General features: G+C 37.7%; 1 long non-coding RNA gene across 4 annotated transcripts in view; it reads right to left on the reverse strand.

The window, feature by feature from the left end:
- LOC143679336 (uncharacterized) overlaps positions 1-20,987 on the reverse strand; it is a 364,318-nt gene that overhangs the window by 307,672 nt on the left and 35,659 nt on the right. For 2 of the 4 annotated variants that reach the window (XR_013173663.1, XR_013173662.1), the window contains exons 2-3: positions 13,715-13,808; positions 7,277-7,439 (exon numbers count right to left, since the gene is read on the reverse strand). This is a non-coding gene — a long non-coding RNA (uncharacterized LOC143679336). The remainder of the gene's footprint in view (positions 1-7,276; positions 7,440-13,714; positions 13,809-20,987) is intronic. The other 2 variants (XR_013173665.1, XR_013173664.1) reach the window with 1 other exon arrangement.

Here is a 20,987-nt window from a genome sequence, read left to right on the forward strand (position 1 = left end):
GCCATCCTCCTGGGCCAGGCACCAATGACCTCTCACTTGGATTTCTATGACTGCCCCATTACTGTTCTCCCCTTTTGTATGAGTTGCCCATGGCTACCCTAACAAGTTTGGTGGCTTAAAACAACAGAAATTTATTCTTTCACAGTTCTGGAAGCCAACAGTCTGAAACTTAAGGTATAGGCAGGGCCACACTCTCTCTGAAGGCTATCGGAGAGAATCCTTCTTTGTGTCTCCCACTTTCTGGGGACCCAAGGTGCTCCTTGTCTTGTGGCAGTATGAGGCCAGTCTCTCCTCTGTCTTCCTATGGTACTCTCTTCTAGCTTTGTCTTTTCTTCTTATAAGGGCTCTGGTCATTGGATTTGGGGCCCATTCAGATAATCCAGGATGGTTTCTTAATTACATCTCCAAAGATTCCCTCCTCCCACCTTTATTTTTTCAAGTATTGTCACATTCACAATTTGAATATGAATGAACATATCTTTTTTGGGAGGGGTAAGGGGGCACATTCAACTCACTGCACCATATTCTCTTTTTCCCACCCCCAAACTTTTCTTCATATAACAGTAAGCTTTTAAAAACACAACCCAATTATGCCTTCTCCTGTTTAGAAACACCTCAGGAGATACCCAGTGCACATCAAATAAAATCCCTGCTCTCACTTTCAATCTCTAGATAATACCTCGCCATCATTGTGTCCCTTCACATTTGGGAGAGGCAATGCTCTGCCCTGTCTCTGAGGCATCACAGGCTACTTCCCCTGCTCTCCCCACACCCAGCACCTTCCCATCCTTGGAGATTTCAGCCTGTCACCCCTCCAACTCTACACTCATTTCAATTGCTTTATAGCAATTCGCAGTTTGTAATTATGTATAAGTGACTGCTGAGAGAGGACAAAAGCATTCCAGGGAGGAATAAGAGGAAATGCAAGCAGAGGCAAGGCCCTGACCTGAGGTGGGAAAGAGGTGTATGTGTTTGAGATACTGAAAAACAAAAAGTTAATTGAAGAAAGCATCTAATATGAATGAAGCTGATCTGGATAGGACTAACGGGTAAATCAGAATACAGGGTAAAGGATGATATCGTCCAGATTTTAAAACTTCAACCTTTGTGTTGAGGTTGAAGGGAGAGAGATTTATTTTGTGCAAAACATATTTTGTGTAGTACATTTTTAAATTTACTTGTATGATCAGTTTGAATACCATAATTACATGGAATCTTTTTTTTTTTTTTTTTTATTTATTTATTTATTTATTTTTACATGGGCAGGCCCCGGGAATCGAACCTGTGTCCTCTGGTGTGGCAGGCAAGCATTCTTGCTGCTTAGCCACTGTGGCCCATACATGGAATCTTGAATAGGGCATGTGATTTTGTTGGTTTGTCAAGGTTAGTGTGATGCCCTGATATGTCCCAGAATAATTTGGGTAATGAACAAAAAAGTATTTGCAAAGTCCCCTTGGGGGATTGGGGAGGAAGGAGGAAATATTCAGCTTCCCCATTTGGGGAATACCCAATATTCTCACCAGTAGTAGGGACAACTGATTCAACAGGCTGAGCCCTCAATCTTTGAGCTCACCCCTATGAACCTTACTCCTACAAAGGAGAGAAACTACACCAACTTATAATTATGCCCCCAAGAACCTCTTTTGTTGCTCAGATATAGCTTCTCTCGCTAAACCAACTCAACAGGTGATCTCAATCACCTCCCCACTACATGGGACATGCCTGGGCTGTAAATCTCTCTAGCAACCTGGGAGAGAACTCCTAAGATGAGCCAGGATCTGGCATCATGGGATTGAGGAAGGTTTCTTGACCAAAAACAGGGAAGAAAGAAATGTGACAAAATAAAGTCTGAGTGGCTGAGAGATTTCAGAGTCTGGAGGTTATCCTGGAGGTTATGCTTATGGATTATATAGATATCCCTTTTTAGTTTATGATGTATTAGAGTGGCTAGAGGGAAGCACTGAAACTTTTGAACTGTGTTTCAGTAGCTTTGATTATTGAAAATGATTGTATAATGATATAGCATTTATAATGTGACTGTGTGATTGTGAAAACCTTGTGTCTAGTGCTCCTTTTATCTAGGGTATGGACAGATGAGTAAAAAAAATATGGATAAAAATACATAATAGGAAGCATAAGGGGTAAAATAAATTGGGTAGATTAAAATACTAGTGGTCAATGAGAGGTAGTGGTAGGAGGTATGGGATATATGAATTTTTTATTTTTATTTCTTTTTCTGGAGTGATACAAATGTTCTAGAATGATTGTGGTGACAAATACACAACTATGTGATATTGTAAGCCATTGATTGTATACCATGGATAGACTGTATTCGTGTGAAGAGTTCTCAATAAAAATATTTACAAAAAAAAGAAAGAAAGCCTCTGTGTCTCCATGAAAGATTGTAGACTCCATGGAGGCAGGGCCATGTCTGTCTTATTCACCAATTAATCTGCCCTGATGTATAGTGCCTGATACTTACATATGATTCCATGTGTAAGACATGACTTATGCTTTTTGGAAACAAGGGTAATATCCACTCTGGACTCTACTTTAAAGACCAACCAGTGCTTACTCAGTTTAGTCTTTTTCCTCAACAGGATGGTATACAGGCGGTGTTTTCCACAGAAATGTGTATCTAACTGCCTCATATATGCCTGGTTTATTTGCAGTCATTGATGTTTGTCTATGGATAATTTTGATATCTTGTTTCAAACTAAACTTTTCATTAATGAATCGAAGATTCATTTCTTCTCCCCACTGTTTTCCCTTCCCTCCCCAGCTTTCTTCTTCACCAGCCATGGATTAGTCTGAAATGGCTTCATCTTGACTGACTTGTGACTCACAAAAATAAGGATCTTGGTACTTACTTGTCTGATCTGCTACCCTGGCCAAGATTTCATGCATACTTTATAAATATTTATTGATGGTATGATGAAAACTCAATTATAATAGGATCTGACTCTTTAATTTAATGAAATCTATTTCAAGAGTCTGCATTAAAATGAGATTTGAATTAATTTTCAAAAGTCAAAGTAAGGACATATAAATTGGTAAATAAGACATTTTAGAATGATGCTAATTAATAATAAATCCAATGTGAATATTAAATAACAATTACTATTATTAAATACCTATTTAGTGTTCATATTTGTACTCAATTAATTCACATGTATCTTTGGTCCTATAGAAAAGATATTATTATCTAAGTTTTATAAAACAGAAAAATTAGGATCACTGAGATTAAGAAACATATCAATGGCATAGAGCTGGTGAGTGGCAGAAGCACAACTGGAACCCAAATCAGTTTATCTGCAAAACAAAGCAATTGTGTTTGTGGGGTCCAGAATGTAGATAAAGATGCCTATTTTTAAAACTGATCAGATTAGTCATCTATTACTACACTAATGCTGCATAAAAAAAACCCCACAACTCAGAAGCTTACATCAATAAGCATCTATTTTTCTCACTCACAAATCAATGTGTCAACTGCAGTTTGGCTGATCTTGACTGGTCTCACATGGGTTCCCCCAGCTTTGACTGGACTCCAGGCTGCAGGTCAAATTCCGGCTGGCTCCACATTTCTTTATTATTGTGAGGTAAAGCCTACCTGGGGCAGAAGGCAAAAGCACAGGGGGCCACCCAAATGGCAACAAATGGTGACACATATAAAGCTTCTCCTTACTTTCATATTTAATTGGCCAAAGCAAGTTGCATGGGGGTCCAATGTCAAGTAGGCAAGGAAATATAGTCCACCCAGTCTATGTGAGAGGTACTATAAGGATACATGGCAAAAGTCATGATTCTTTAGCATGAAGAAAATGGAAACTGGGAACAATAATCAAACTTATTATAGTATTAATACTTCTAGTGTTTGAGTTCAGGGAGTAAATTTAGATCCAGTTACTGAAAGCTAGATTAGATAGCCATTTAAAAACTAATTTATTGGGGAACAAAAAGCTTATTCTGAGATGCATGTTTACTTACAAAGTTAAAAATAAGCATATACAACTGCTTTGAGAATATTATTAATCAAAATGTATCAAATCCCAAAACAAAGACTGAGGGTTCAATAACTCCCATATCCAAAGAAAAATTGATTCACAGCAAGAACAATTCTTCGTCCTGTCATATCAATGGCCATTAGCTACTAAAATTTATCATATGGTGTTAGTTTATAGGTCCCACCAGTAGAAAGACATTCATGATCAATGTAAAAATAATTTAGAATTAAAGATGTTATTTAATATAATGAGTTGGAAGAAAGTGTTTGAATTCATGAGTGTAGGAAAGGCTAGGAGACATACTGACAATGTTGTCCATATTTCAGTGTCTTGAAAGAAACAGAAAGCTAAAATTTATAAAAGACTGATCAAAGACCTTGGGTAAAAATTTTAAATAATAGAAATGAAGTGGGAAGGAGAGAAATACAGGCAGAATATCACTCAATTCCTTAAGGCAAAGATGTTGATGGTAAAAATTACAACTGCCAAAAGCCTACAAAATATTAATAAGAATCACGTAATAAAATGGCATTCATACCTATTGTAAAACTAAGCAGAAAACAGTACAAATACATATATTGCGCCCGTATTAAGATAATTAGTATAGATCATTAGAATAATTGAGAAATGAAACTGCAAGATTAAATTTCAGTGAAGAAAGTCTAAAACTTTATCAAAAGAAGCAGGAACATTAATTGGGGAACACTTAGTATTTGATTAGATTTTTATCTACCAGAGCAATCTAGACTGTAAACCTCAGTAATTTTAGCAAAAATATAATCAGCATATCTGAATAGTTCAGACTTTGTGCCTCCTTAACCCATTTTTCCACAGCACTTACTCAGTCCACCTCACCCCCTATCATCCCCACCAAAAATTTATGTTTTTTTTCTTCCCTAAATGATGGGTAAGATGTGCAGAAATAAATACAGCTTTTGGATAGGTTCTTCTCATCTTTTTTTTGTTTAAACAACCCAGGCTTACATACAGATCTCAATTAGTGCTTTGTTTTAAAATAAATCAGATTTTTTTTCTTTTCAAACAAAATCTTATCACAATTTTGTGAACTACTGATTATATATGTAGAATGGAATGATCATATGTTAAGAATGCTTGTGTCTGTTTGTTATTTTTTTTTTAATTTCAAATTTAATTAAAAAAAAAAAAGGTGATCAGGCAGGGATTAAGGTAATTCAGAACACAGGGGTAAAGAAGACATTGCCAATATCCTAGAACCTCATCTACTCTTTGAGACTAAAGGAAAAAAAAAATTATTTTGTCCAGAACCTAAATTTTCTGTAGCACATAATCTAACTCAACCTGTCTGGATAGCTCATTTAAACAATTAAAACAAAGGGAGCCCAGAAAAAGAATGAGGGCTTTTTAATCATGGATAGCTTAATGTAATGCCTGCATACATCCTAGATTATATTAAGCAAACAATCAAAAAGTATTGGCAAAGTCCCCTGAGGGAAGGGAGAAAGAATATGGAGCTATAAACTTTATCACCAAGGAAATCCCTGATAATGAGTCAAACATCAGGGAGACCCAAATCAATAGGCCAAGCCCTTAGTCTTCAGGCTGATTCTTGTGAAGCTTATGTATGTAGCGGAGAAGCTTAGCTTACCTATAGGTATACCTAAGAGTTACTTTTGGAGGACCTTTTTTGTTGTTCAGATGTGGCTTCACTCTAAGCCCAACTCTGCAAATAAAATCATTGTCCTTCCCCCTACGTGGGACATGATATCCAGGGGTGAAAGTCTCCCTGGCAGTATGGGAGAGGACTCCCAGGGATGAATCTGGTCCTGGCACCATAGGATCAACAGTGCCATCCTGACCAAGAGGGGAAAAATAACTGGAACAAATAAGGTTATCAGTGGATGAGACAGTTCAAATAGAGTCGAGGGGATACTCTGAAGGTCACTCTTAGACAAACTTCAGTTAGACATTGCTACCTAGCATAACGTGCCAAACCCTAACCAAAACCAGTCCAGCCAATCCTAAAGAACAACCTACAGCAATATGTAAGATTCTACAAATGTTCCATGCACTAGGGTAAGTTTCCAGAAACCTACTAACTTCAGATGGGACCAAATAAAAAGTCCTGAAACCTAGAGGGGCCAGCCTCTCCAGAACATTAGCTAGTTCCATCTCCCTATCCGATATTACTGACAGCCCCTTTCAGCATGAAAAAGTTAGAATGGCCATAGTCCAAATACCCCCAAAGAATGGGATAGAACGATCAAAGGTGATGGTGGAATTATACAGAGAAGTTAGGGTTTAACAAATGAATATGATTGCTAAATCATTACATTGTTTTATTTTTTAGTCTCCAGTATCTTAGAGCAACTAGAAGTAAAAACTTAAAATTATGGAATTGTAACCCATACCAAACTCTGAAATCTGTTCTACAACTAATTATTACACTGTGCTTTGAAATTTATTGCTTTTTTGTATATATGTTATTTTTCACACACAAAAAAGTTGATTGTGATGATAAAAAATGTTTATTCCTTCTAGCCTACAATGTCATGGAGCAGCTAGAAGGAAAACTCTAAGATGATGGTGATGGTGTGGTAGCCCATTACAAACTCTTGGGATCTGTCCTATAATTTGTTGAAGTGTGCTTTGAAAACTACTGCTTTTTTCTTTCTTTGCTTTGTGTATATATATATTATACAATAAATAAAAGCTAAACAAAATCTTATCACAAAATTCTAATATAGGAAATGTATAAAAGCAGTATGTTATTATAGCAATGGTATTTTATATATCCAAATATGTCACACTGAGCTGGTATCTTTAGCATGGGGTGCCCCCTAGAATCAAGGTTCAGAAGAGCCTCTCTGAAGGGGTGACAACTGAGCTGAGATTTGGATGACAAGAATATGCTAACCTGGAAAATGTTTGGGAGCAAAATGTGCCAGGAAGAAGGAGAAGTAGTAAAAGGAATCTAAGGCAGGGATAATCTTGGCAGAGTTCAGAAATAGTCAAAAGGTCATTCTGGCTGGCATGAACCAATGGGAGACGTGGTAGAAAAATGTAAATGCTATAAACCCTGGTGAAGTAATTGCACATAATTTAAAAAAATCTGAAGGTAGAAAAACTTGATGAATTGGAAGTGGGCATCAATATGTACTGTATAATTCATGATGTTAAATAGTGTAATGACTCCAATTATAACAAAAAACATTGGTGGCTTCCAATTTTTGACAATTATGAATAAAGCTTCTATAAACATTTGTGTGACAATAGTTTTTAAAGAGTTTCACCTTTATTTTTCTTTCTTGCTGATATTGCTGGTTTTGATGGGTTTTGAGAGAGGAAATTCAACTAAAATCCTTCTACTGCAACATTATCCATCTGCATTCTGCATGCATTTTAGATAGCATATATTTTAATTTCTCTCTTCCATTTGTTTGGATAAGACAGGACCTAAAAGGAAGAGATGACAGAAGCTAAGCATTGTGAACTGCTGCCATCATGAGTCACAGATGCCTTTGAGAGTCTAATGAAGAATATATACTGTCCCCCCCCCCCCCCAAAATATAAGCAGACCTTTGCATAAATGCATCCCCTAAAGCCCATTCATGGACTCATAAGGGACCACAGGTAAGGAAGCCTGAGGGAATACTGATTTTTAGGTCAGCTGTCTCCACATCAACATGTTAAACATTTCTGCTACCTCCCTTTCCCACCACATACATAACAAGTTCATCAATTATCTGAGTGACTGAACCCAAAATAAGTAAGAATTACCCACCTAATTTTACCTATGACAATATGATATCATTGGTAAAATGGCTAAAACAGTACTGGCATACACTGAACACTACATTAGTTTAATGTTTAATAATTATATTAAATTATTATAATTATATTAAATAATTAAAACTGTCTCAAAATAACCTTGACCCTTTTCCCAACCGCTCAAGACATACTTAATGTTACATGGCATAGTTACTAGGGAAACAAAATATATATCCTGGTAAGTATCTTCCAAATGCATGCCACTATGAAAGCAAAGAGCATGAGCTAGGCTGACACAGACTGTGGAGGATTTTATGGTTTTGATGTCAAGGATGGTGGAGAACCCAGCAGCAACTACCAAGGTTTTCCTGAACTCTTCCCAGGACCTCAAGAGTATAAGTTCTGCCATTTCCAAGTCATGGGTTCCTGATGGCTGGGTTCTTCTTCCAAGCTGTCATAGCGATGGTGAGTACCAAGGGAAAAAAAGGTAGATATGGAATATTAACATGATAAAAATGAGTTGGCATATGAATGGATCAGCAATACCTGAAAGTTCTTTTGGGTACATAATCTCATTAATCTTTCTCTGTATAAGTAATGTTCATACTTCAATTACATTCTTTGTGGAACAAAACTCTCCCAAATTCCTTTCACAGTTTTTCCAAGGTAGCAGTAATTAGCTGCCCCCCTCTCCAAATTTGCATGTTTTTTCCCTAATTATAATGCCATCACCATGAGGTGAAGGTCCTATCACCAAAGCAACAGGAATGGGCTGTGCCACTTTGATCAAGAACCTGAACTCTACCGGGTCAGATTAGTCCTTGGTTTTGACTGTCCTTGGATCAAGATAATGCAAAACCTTCCATAGTTCAGTCATTTCACTTATTGTCTTGCTCTCCTTAACGTCTGGATGACCTGTCCAGATTTGTCTCAGGATAGAAACTTCTTTCTCAATGTCATTCCACTTTTAAGAAGTATCTTTCTAAATGTATCTTCTCATAAAAAAATAGCCCATTGTTGGGTCTTACTTCTTTTAAAAAAATGGTTTGATTCATTTTTTTTTTTTGCTCTCTTACTCTGTTATTAGAATATAGTACTAATTGAAGAGCAATGATACCTTAATTTCTCATATAAGACTATATAAAATGTCAATATTTGCAGTTTCTTCTTAATCTACATGGTAACTGTCCCTTAACCTAACGCAATTGCTAAACACAGGAGCATATCTTTGACCACTATAGAGAGTTTGGCTCTTCTTTTGTTCTCTTCTTTTCCATAAGCAAATAATCCCAAAATTTCTTTCAATATGAGCTAATATGCCCTTACATGGTGGCACACATGTTGCCCATGCCACCCCAGCCCAAAGAGTTTTCTAGATATCTTTTCTATGTATCCCTATATCATGAAACATCTGTGTTGCTATGTGCCTATAACTCTCTATAATTGGTCGTTCAGAGTTACTGAGATATAAGGGATTTTCACCCATAAATGCATTAGAATTAGGTTGCACTTAGTCCCAACTCCAAGTTCTATACCACAATATTTGGCCTAAATAACCCAGTATGTGTAACACATGTGCCACCATCCAACCTCAGTCCCAGGGAGTTGCCATTACCAATAGAGCATCAAAATGAAACAAAAAAAGAAGCTACCACACTCAATCACCCAAAACTCAGCAAGTCGAATGCAGCACCCAGCATATGGAAGAGCACCCTCTATATTCAAAAGAGACCCTGTTACAACTTTGTAAAACAATGCACCTAAAGGTGTTGACTATATTCTCAAATGACACCACCTACCCTTTCTATTCCCTCAAATAAACTGTTCACTACCATATTTATTCAACCAACACAGAAAAGTAATGAGAGCACAAATGTAGTCAGCCATGAAAAAATAAATGCTCAACAGGCAATTCAGGTTATGTATTAAGATGTGGGTTAAATCAAGGCAAGTTATTTCTGTAGGGATTCTGTCCCCACAGATCCTCAAGCATATATGGTGTTACACGACAGATTGCTCTGTCAGGGCTTCTGCCTCTGAATTCCAGGTGTGCTCGATTTTGCATCTGTTACTTAGCAAATGCATCAGACTTGAACGGCAAACCATATGGTTTCCCTTACTGGACCTACGCTCAATCACAAATATGTACAAATCACCAGCACAGAGGCTCATGCCATCTGAAAATGCCAAGAGTGAGTGGTGTTGGGTTGGGTGCACAGACATTACTCAACATGAGTTTACAGCAGCCCTGAACACACTGTCTGCTGCTTCCCAGCTGACCCTGATCTATGGTATCTGGATAACAAATGTGCACATTTAGAATACTCTGTTCAGTTACTGCTCTGCACTGGGAATCAAATAAGTTACAAATAGCCCCAAGTCCAAATACAGTGGTGACATACAGTAATGGTGTCATTATCAGGCAATAATTCTATGCCTATCACTGACTCCCACTGGCAATAAAAATGATAGCCTGTAGCGACATGGTCACTAACAGACTCAAGCAAGGGGATGGCAAATTACATGTAGTACCGTGATTATATCTTCAATTAGCTTTGTGAGTGACTGTTTGCATGTGTACGTGTGTGTGTGAGAAAGTCCTAATGATGCAGCGTGAAAATGTATGTCTAGTCATTAGCCTATTGACAAAGAAAAATTAAGACAAAGCGGGAGTGTCCATTTTGTAGAACTGTGGCCCAGCATTGCCAGCTGATGAGCTATCGTGAAGTGTGTCTTCACCCTGCAGCACTTTTTTTTATCACTCTGCCAAGGATCTCCAAACCTTCCCTAGGGACAAGATCCTTTTTGAGAAGGGAACCCTCTACCAGCTAAAAATACTGAAATATCCAATGTAGTGCCTCAAGCAATGGAAATGTCTTCAGAGAGGAATAGGTATTTGAAATTTCTAAACAAGGAGAGAGCAGAAATGTTTAAGCAAGGAGAGAATGAAAATTTTTGACTGAATATTCATGGTAACTTAAGAAAGAATTTTGTTGTTGTTGTTATACTACTTTTATCAAGGACTTTAAAACACTGAGGCAGCCTCAGATTATAAGTCTCCTTTTATTAAAAAATAACTTCATGCTGCCCATTGGCACTTTCACAAATTCCTTCTTTATAGATATTAAGATATTGACGGAGCCAAAGTGTAAGAGACAGCAGCAAGTTAACATTTTTAAACAACATTCAAAACAGGTCTCATTTTATAATGATTAGAGAAAGGTTACAAACATGTAACACAATGAGAAATATAAGATCCAAAAGTTCCAAATTGGAATGAAACACTATTGGAAATGTTAGTGTGTTAATCTAAGCTTCCAAGTCCTTTGACTGGCATTGCAAGCTTAGTGCTAATTAAGGCAACAACAAACATGGCACCAAAGTTTGCTCTGATCATTTAGCTTTCTCAGTTTTTCTTTGCTTCCTAGCATATAGTGAGGTTGGCTGTATTTCAACATTATTTACTTACTTGCTATCAACTTAGGCAATGAATTCTACATTCAAGAGCATCATATGCTTTCTTTCTTTCATCCAACTGTATTGATTTAGCTCTTACTTGTTGGCAGATAAATTCAACCTATGTAGCAACAATTATCCAGAAGGAACATTCATAAAATTCACAAGATATAAGGAGCTTCCTTAAGCTCCCCCAATATATTCTTAAAGTCCAATTTTGAGATAATTTTTTATGTACTCAATACAAAAATTTCACTGGCCCCACCTCATTAACCTTAAATAGAAATCTCAATTTACAGCCTAGAGATAACTTTCATAAGCACAAATCCAACTTTCATCAAAGGACTTAAATTTTTTAAATAACTATTTATGCTTGGGGATCAAAGTCTCGATGGAGATTCATGGCAGTCATCTAGGTAAAGTCATGAGAGACAGCCGAGCTAAAACTCCTGGAAGTAGGAGTTCACCATAGAAAAATGCATAAAACACTGTTTTGTAGACAGCTGGAGGTTGCTCCAATATTAATTATTCAGTCTGATTGCCCCACCTCCAACTAAATTACTGATTTCCATAAATATATTAGAAGCTATAATTAGTACATAATAGACTCTTTAGCCATATAGTAACCAAAATAATGAGCTAAACCAAAGATTGGGGAGAAGCATTTATTTTCATGTCCTTAATAATAGGTGTCGTAGTTAGGTTCATGTGACAACTTGGCCAGGTGAAGATTCCCACTCTGTTGCTATGGACTTAAATCATCAGCATCTGAAAGTCATCTATGGCTGATTATAATCTGCAGTCAGCTAAGGGGAAGTGCCTTCCACAATGAATGATATTTAAGGATGTCAGGAGAGAGAAGTTTTTCTCAGTACAGTCCAGCACAACTCAGCTCAGAGCTCAAAGCCAACACAGGCACAGGCACAGGCGCAGGCATTTGGAGGTACAAAAAGGAAACGCCCTTGGGAAAGCTGCTTGAAACCAGAAGCCAGGAGAGGAGGCCAGTAGATGTTGCTGTGCGCCTTCCCAAATTAGTAAATTTTTAACTAAGTAGATCTCCTTTTTAAAAGCCAGTGCATCTCTGGTATATTGCATTCTGGCAGCATTAACAAACTAAAACAATGGGCATCATTAAAATTATTAGCCATTGGACCATTTTAATAAATGAATACTACTTACTCTAAACCTTAATATTGCCCCATTCCAAAAATTGCTACTTTTGACCTGTATTTATCTGAGCAGACAAATGTTCTCTCTATTCACCTGGCTATTGAAGAATTTTCTAGCAAAGATCTGGAGAGTCATAAGCATTATACAGCTTCCAACATAACTGACTACCCTGTTTCTTAATTATGAGGTATTATATTATCCAGGCATTTGACTGACATCCATGAAGTTGGTATAATTCTGCATATCTTTGGTATTCCTAATAGATACATACTCAGAATTCTATAGTCCTTACAATTATGAACTTCATTAATTGAGATATAGTTGCTGGGAAGTTGGCTGGGTTTCCTCACAAGTCAATTGGATTTATCCAGTTTCTAGTGTTGCAGCCATATGGCTAAATTCCTATTGGGTGTTTTCAAGTATAATATCATGTAATCTCCATAACCTCTTTAGGAGGTGGGTAAGTTTATCTTCATGCTAATTATAGGCATTTGAATCCCTCAAAGAATGGAAGAACCATACATGCTAAATTTACTAATGCCAACTATTAAAAAAGCCCTAAACTAACTGTTCTTTGCTTTTGATAGGAGCAAATAGATTTGTAGTTTTATAGCAATAATAATCTTAAACATAGATTTTCAGGAAAGTTCTATGGATTTCCAATGAATTAATTCCAAAGTATAACCTGTTATGTCTAACATATGAACTTATGTAGATCTGTGTTGTATTTCTACAGAAAGATTTGTGATCTTTTAAAAGTAACCTGCCAAGTAATAAATGGTTATGGTTAATCTATTCTGAAACCCAAGCAAGAAGAGAAGGATAAGTTACAGTGAACCAGAATGCAGTAGCTAATTAGCTCACACCTAATTTTACCCACAGAGATGAAGTTAAGGGAAACAAGAGAAAATAATCAAATAGATGATCATTCAGAAATATAAAGGAAACAAGAATCACAACACAATCATGTGCTAATAAAATGCTCAGATCATAAAAACAGGTTGATCAAAGCTAAAAGGAGCAAGACAGAAAATATTACATTTAAAATTCCATTCATCTAGTGATTGAATAATTGGGCTGCTGCTGTTGAGAATCCAGCCCTTTGAAAGCAGTCATTGAGTCTTCAACAAGGAATGAAGACTTGTGAACTATAGCCTGTATTTTCCAAAGTTCAAGGACCAACAGTTGTTCTCATATGGAGAACAATACTTAATCTCCAGTAGCTATTCTCTTCTTTGTCAATACTCACACTTTGCTTGGGACCTGGCCACTGAAAATATTTCAACCCTTCCAGCCTCCCTTGCAGCTAGATGTGTTCCCATACCTACGTTTACCTAATTGCAATATGGCAGCTTCCAAATGCTTTGCTTAAAAGGCAGCTGATGCCCGCTTTACATCCTTTCGTCATTTGTGCCTTCTTCTTGTTTTCTGAAATGCAAATGTGATGACAGAAGGTGAAATAAGAGTTTGGGCCATGCAGTAATCTTAAGAACAGAAGACAAAGATGTGAGAAAAATAAGACTGAATAAATCTGATTCCTGCCTCCACACTAGCCCTGAGTCTTACATGAAGAAAACTATATATCCATCTTTTAAGCCACATATTTATCTGTTTTGTTTGTTTTATCTCTGAGAGCTGAACATGATCTTTTCTGATGTGGTTAATAATCATGACCCTTGAAATTGTTGACAGTTATTTGATACTATCTCAAGCAAATCTATGATCCTTGTTCAGGAGAAGAACCTGGTTTTCAATAGTCATGGGGAAGCTCTCGCAAATTTGGTCTCACTTCTGCCCTTTCTAAGCCAGTCCACTGACATATGTAGACTAAAATGCAGTAATTGTTTTAATTAAGAAAAAAAGCTTAAATAATCATAAAACATAAGAGATATGAGAAATGCATTATACTAAGAAATGAAATTAGTAAGTTACTTAAAAAATAAACTACAGTCAAATATTTATTTTTATAAGAACATTCAGCTGATATTAACTTGTTATAACAACTCATAGATGGAGTGGGTAATAAAATCACTTCACTAATAGTTGATGTACCACATAAGTACATACTTTGAGTATGTACCAAGGAAAAATATTAAAAGCAAAATACCTTAATTTGAACATTTTAAGGGTCTTCACAATGTGCAATTGTACTGTTGGTGGGAGCATGGGCCTTTTCATCTCTTCTTGTTCTCACCTTGGCTCACAAATTGTCTTTTTCTTCAGTATCTCTGTCTTTAGGAGGAAGCACTTCTGCTAGCCTACATATTCAGGCTCTCTCTTCCACTGACTAACTCTGGTAAGCACCTTTCATTGGGCACACTTTTTTTTTTTTTTTTTGCTGGCAAGCACCGGGAACCGAACCTGGGTCTCCGGCGTGGTAGGCGAGATCTTTGCCTGCTGAGCCACCATGGCCCACCCTGGGCATATTTTTATATTGGGTGGGGTTAACATGAGGAGGGGCCTCTGTTCATTCATGAGTCTCTTAGCTGTCTGCCTTAAAACAATAGACGTTTTCTTCTCAACTTTCAAGCTCTCAAGAAAGAAAGTCAAGCCTCCCTTAACCCATTCCTTTAACTGGGTGGATTAATTCAAGACAGTGAAGACCAAAAAGAAACCTCCTTTTGGCCTCAAGGCCCATCCAGTTCTCCAATTGAGTTCAGCCCCAAGTAGGGAAGTTATTTCAATTCCTACCCTGCCCTGTTATTACTGATATCAATTTAGATAAGAGACTAGAGAAGGGGATTTAGAGATTAGGCTACCCCAGTGTGATATTCTAAATTGCTCCACAGTATGGCTGTATGTGAGTAACCTATAATTGTCAAGATCTTTACATTTGTCCATTTTAAGTAACTATGGCTCTATAAAAATTCTATAGGAATCATATGGTACTATTTCTACTTCTTTGGGTCTGTGTTTTTTTTTAAAAAATATCAAATAAAACAATGCATAAAAACATCACCACTCTATACATTAGTTCTTTGAGCTTGAGAACAAGTACCCCTAAATGGTATGATTGTCAATTCACTGAGCAACGTCGTCAATGATGCCAACAGGAATTTAATGCCCAGGGAAGTAAGAATAAAACTCCAGGTGTTTGTGCGTGTTTTGGAAACAAACCAAGCATACTTTGGATATTCCTCAGACATATGCCAGAGAATAAGCCTTACACAGCAGAAAGTAGTTAGATGTCATCATAGCCCAGGAGGGAGGATAATCAGGAATAGTCTGGGATTTCAGAGCAGCTTTGCCCCATCTTTAGTTGACATTTTGATATTTTGTTCATTGTGAATTCTTTTGCACTGATTTTTATTTTTTTAATATTGCATTAAAATAGGCATTATCTTGATTACTGACTTTTTTGGTTCCTCCTCAAATTTTGTACCCAATGAAAGTGCCTGACTCACTCCACCCTAGTCCCAGCCCTGCATTTCAGAGCCCAGCACTGGCTATTTATGTGTAACTCTTCTTAAATTCATTTGCATTTCTGGACCTTTAAAATATCCTAACTATAATAATACCAGCTTGTGCTTTTTATGTCACACTATTATTTGATAATGGGAAAACCTATGCCATACATGTTCTCTGAAAATGTAGGCATTAAAGAACATTAAAGTAGTCACATTATTGTTCTCAGAAGTACATATCTCCTCCCCTCACTAGGCAGGTTCATAATAGAGTTGCCCAAATGATCCCTGAGGTAGGAACCACATGGACATATCGAAAAGCTGTGAATCAGATAAAGCAAAATTGTGGGCCCCTTTGTAGGGATTTTTCTTCTTTTTAAAAGAAAGTGCATGGAACTACTAAAACCTGCAGGTATTTAATAAGAATCTGCGTTTGCCTGATTCAAATTACAAAGCATCATTCTAGCTCCAGTTCAGGGCTTCTTAGAGGCACTGATGCTTAAAATATGGCCATAACAAAAGGCTGCACTGACAGTTTTCTTTGCCTCTAGCCACTGCTCAATGTTCTGTTTTATTTTATTTGGCTTTATTTGGCTTTTGGTTGGCCACCCTAAATGACCAGCCTGCAGTGACAGCAAACATTTCTCCCTTCCTTGAGACCCACCAGACCATTCTATCAATCCTCATACACACTGAGCTCTGGGGACCACAAAGCTGAGGTGAAGCCATCTCAAAGAGCTGCACACTCAGATGACTGTCACACACATCCCTGCTCTCAGAGCGGGTCCTGTTTGGAGGGTTGAGATTGTTGCCAAAGAACAACAGGTATCTTGGGGATAAGAGCATCACCTATGTACGATTTCGTCAGGCAATGACCTCATGATTTTGAATGTGCCTTAGAATTGCTGTCTGGTGGTGATTATACAGTAGGGTGCAGTATGTTTAATGAAAAGGTCCAGATTAGGCCTGCGAGGGAGGTGAGGTTGCTGACAGGACTGACATGAAATGAAAGATTATAAAACCTGGTTTCCCCAACCCGACAATGAGCACAGTTAGAAAGGAACTTAATTGCACTATTCAAGATTAGGAAAGGTACAGGGGAAACAAAGTTATCAATCCCAAGCTTAAAATGCCATCGTACAATATGAGAATAAGCATTCATGAATGGCACAGCAAGAAATTTAAAAACCAATAAAATGAAATACTTCTGCACATAGTGGAATTCAGTGCTGCAGGAGATCAGAGAGTCAAATGCACTTGCTGTATTTTAAAAGGAGGCTGAATAATTTTACGACCGCTGTAAAAGAGGCGACAGACTTAAATTGCTGCAGGAGGTTAAAAATGAAGGAAAACTTTGTTACTACAAAGGGAGTGAGACCCTGAAATGGGCATAATCAGAGTGCATTGACTTGCCACATTTTCTTTAGCTTTACCAAGATTTGTCATTCTATTAGCCAAACCAGTGATCTGCTCAACTTCAGTGCCTTCTGTTTGGCTCTGTGTTGCCCTACCATCTTTTGCGTTTCATTTTTATAACATTACCAAGGCATTTATGTATCATGAAGTCTATGGTGATCCTTTCCCTGGAACTCATGCTCACCCAAGTGATTGGTCAAATGCTGTTGATTTTGAACACGTTCCTGAAGCCTATGTTAAGCCTTCGGTCCTTCTCCACTTCCAATCACATCACAGTCCCTAGGAATTTCTGTGAACAGACTCCAAACTGCATACAGAAATGCTAGTAGATGTCACAAAGTTTGCCTTAACCTCTTATAGACCACAGTCCACAACAATCCACCAGAACATGCCAATGGGACCACATTCTACCTCTTTCTGATAGCTAACAATGAGCCCATAGATAAATCACAATTTTCATTCTATTGATTGTTTACACCCTGTGCCAGTTTGAAAGGATTATGTATCCTAGAAAAGCCATGTTTTAATCCTGATTCATCTTGTGGCGGCAGCATTTCTTTTAATCCCTAGTCAGCACTGTAGGTTGGAAACTTGATTATATTACCTGCACAGAGATATGACACACCCAATTGCAGGTATTAACCTTTGATTAGAGGGACTGTGACTCCATTCTAGGTGGATCTTGATTTGTTTACTGGAATCCTTTAAAAGAGGAAACATTTTGGAAAAAGCTTCAGAGCCACGATAACCCACGCAGCCAGAGACCTTTGGAGATGAAGAAAGAATATACCTCAGGGAGAGCTTCATGAAACAAGAAGCCTAGAGAGAAAGCTAGCAGACATCACCATGTCCGCCATGTGCCTTTCCAGTTGAGAGAGAAATCCTGAACATCATCGGGCTTCTTGAACCACGATATCTTTCCCTGCATGCCTTAGATTGGACATTTCTATAGCCTTGCTTTAATTTGGACATTTTCATAGCCTTAGAGCTGTAAACTTGCAATTTAATAAATCCTCCTTTTTAAAAGCCATTCCATTTCTGGTATAATGCATTCCAGCAGCTTGCAAACTAGCACACACTCCTTATTGGATTATTTCTTGGTGGCAACCCACAAGTGCATTTGTATAGGATTTCAGAAGCCTCAGTGTATTTCTTTATACATATCACTTGATAATCACAGAAGCTCACTAAGGAAGTCAGGATAGAGCAGATATTAATATCTCCATTTGAAAAATGAGAAATCAAGCCTCATTTCTACTCAAGTGGTTGCACCTTGTGACTCCTGATCCTTTTCAATATGCAAAATGATTGACTACAGCTAAACAAACCTGGCTATTTTATTCATAGATGTTCCTCCTTCTGCTGCTGCTTTCCTTAAGGTTCTACCAATTCTAGAATGGTATGACTTTTTCTAATAGTCTAAACTCTTATTTTCACTGGAGGAAAAAACATCTTCATTCACTTAAAATAATCTTCCACCCCACTCGATAGTCCCTAACAAAGATAGGACTAGGACTAGGACTCTTTCCCTGGCATTCTGAAAAAGCATGTTCCCATCCATAAAATACCAAAGAACGGATAAAATGAGTAAAATCTACAATGTGGCTCATTTTCCAAGCCTCACAGATTCTGGAACATCTTCCATATGGATGTTCATAATTTCATTCATTTATCCAGTGAACATTTGAGCACTTCTATGTGCCAAGACACTGATGATACAAAGCAGAGAATAAAACAGAGTAACATTCCTGTCCTTATTGAGTTTTGATTCTAGCAGGGGAGCAGACAACAGACAAAGAAAGAAATATATAGAATGCTAGTCTGAGGGAATAAATTAGGTAAAGCAGGAAAGAAGTGTCAGGATGGAGACAAGGGGGTGAAAGTTAGATGAGATGCTCAAGTAAGACTTCACTGAGAACAAGACTTTTAAATAAAGACCTAAATGAATCAAAGGAGTTGGCCATGTAGCTACCTAAGGATAGAGCATCTCAGATGAAGGAACAGCAAATGCAAAGACTTTGAGGTGAGGCCTTGCTTGGATGTTTCAAGCAATAGTAAAGAGGCCTGGCTTGTCAGAGAGGAGGTAGTAAAGATAAAAGTGGTTAGAGGTAAAGTCAGAGAGGTACTTCGGGCTGATACCTTAGGGCCTTGTAGGAGATGGAAATCATTTGGGCAGAGAATGATATGACCTAAGTTACTTCTTACAGGATCACTTGGTCTGCTTGGTTGAAAATAGGCCAAAAGGAAGCCAGGGCAGTTGTAGGAAGACAAGTTAATAGTCTATTATATTAATCTAGGCAAGTAGCTCAGTGGTTGTAGTGGGGGTGGCATTAATGGGATACATTTAGGTTTATATTTTGAAGGTAGAGCCAACAGAATTTGTGATGAAGCAATGTAAAATGGCAGAGAAAGAGAAGGGTCAGGATTACACCAAGATTTTGGTCAGAGCAAGTAGGTGGATGAATTTTCCATTCATTGAGATATAAGAGCAGGTTTGGAGGTGGGGAACTACTCCCAGGAGATCTGTTTGGGAAAATTCTATCTATTTGCATTCCACATGGAATATCAAGTAGGCTTTTGCATATATGAGCAGATATGGGATGCATTTGAATACTAAAGTTAGAGAGAGGTCAATACAGAAGACATATACATAGAGAGAGAGGTAGACATCATAAGCATGAAGACGATGTGGATGATGGATGAATAGAAAAGAGTAATGTTTAAGGAGTGAGCCCTGGCAAATCCCAACATTTAGAGATTGGGAAGACAAAGGGCACTGTGGTAGTTAGATTCAGGTATCAACTTGGCCAGATGAAGGTGCCTAGTTTTGTTGCTGTGGACACGAGCCAATGGCATGTGAAGTTCATTTGTTGCTGATTACATCTACAGTCAGCTAGGAGGCATGCCTGCTGCGATGAATAATGTTTAATTTAATTGGCTGTAGGCTTAAATGAAAGAACTCAGTGTAGCACAGCCCAAGCAGCTAAGTTGGAACCCAAAGGTTTGGAAAGAAGGCCAGCAAAGATCACCCTGTGCCTTCCCATGTAAGAAGGAACCTCAGTTGAAAGTTAAGCTGCCTTTCCTCTGAAGAACTATATGCTAACCAAATAAATCCCCTTTTATTGCAAGCCAATCCATCTCTGGTATGTTGCATTCTGGCAGCTTTGGCAGACTGAAACAGGTACTATGCAAAATAGCATTCTAGAAAAGTAAAAGGAAAGCTAGGTGAATGTGGTGTCTTAGAAGACAAGTGAAGTAAGTATTTCAAAGACAGAGTGATTAACTATGTCAAATGCTTCTAACAGTCAAGAAAGATGAGATCTAAGAAATACACTTTAGATTTGGCAATAAGGACTGGTGACTTTGATAAGATCGGTTTCAGTGGTATGGTGGGTGAACAAGATGGTGTGAGCGGGTACACAAGAGAAGGGAAGGAGGGTATTTGGAAAGAGCAGGTCAGAAAGCACACAGAACTCTTTCAAGAGGAAATGGGATAGTAGCTAGAGGAGGAAATGGCATCAGGCAAGGGTATTTTTTTAAGTTTGGGAAAATAACATATTTTTAAGCAGATTGGTAGAAATCAATAGAGAAAAATCAGTGATCCAGAAAAGAAATAGGAGGATTACTGAAGAATTATCTTTGAGTAGGGAAGGCAGGACAGAGTCTAATCACATATGGAGCATTTTACCTCAGCTGGGATAAGATGCAAGGAGATGATGAGACCATGCAGAAGTGTTCTTCTGGTTGCTTTTATTTTACCAGTGAAGTAAAAGCAAAGTTTTCTCTT

Source organism: Tamandua tetradactyla, chromosome 4 (genome assembly GCF_023851605.1).
Source record: "Tamandua tetradactyla isolate mTamTet1 chromosome 4, mTamTet1.pri, whole genome shotgun sequence".
NCBI lineage: Eukaryota > Metazoa > Chordata > Mammalia > Pilosa > Myrmecophagidae > Tamandua > Tamandua tetradactyla.